The sequence below is a fragment of the Belonocnema kinseyi genome, chromosome 4 (assembly GCF_010883055.1).
Source record: "Belonocnema kinseyi isolate 2016_QV_RU_SX_M_011 chromosome 4, B_treatae_v1, whole genome shotgun sequence".
Taxonomy (NCBI): domain Eukaryota; kingdom Metazoa; phylum Arthropoda; class Insecta; order Hymenoptera; family Cynipidae; genus Belonocnema; species Belonocnema kinseyi.
In genome coordinates, this window is record NC_046660.1 from 146,416,698 (window position 1) to 146,417,081 (window position 384).

A 384-nucleotide genomic window follows, 5' to 3' on the forward strand; every position below is an offset into this window, starting at 1 on the left:
GTACTGAAATAATCTATTTAAAGATCCACATGCAAATATTTGAAATATTTTAAATCGCTGTGGAATATTTTGAAATATCAAAATACTTTTTGAAATCTATGTGAAATATTTTTAATCTCTGAAATATTTTAAAGGTAAAAGTAAAAAAATCAAAGAAAACTCATCCCGAGAAAATTAAAATCTTATTATAAATAATATCTTGATGTAAATGTAAGGATATTTAAGCTCCAGAGTTACACTTATATATTTAATATCTTTAAAATGATTGAAATTGATATCGTATCCTATGTCCCTGACTGTATTCTTAATTCATTCCTCCCATCTCTTTGTATCAGCTTAAAATATTTTAATATAACATTTGATGGAAAAAACAATAAAAACAAA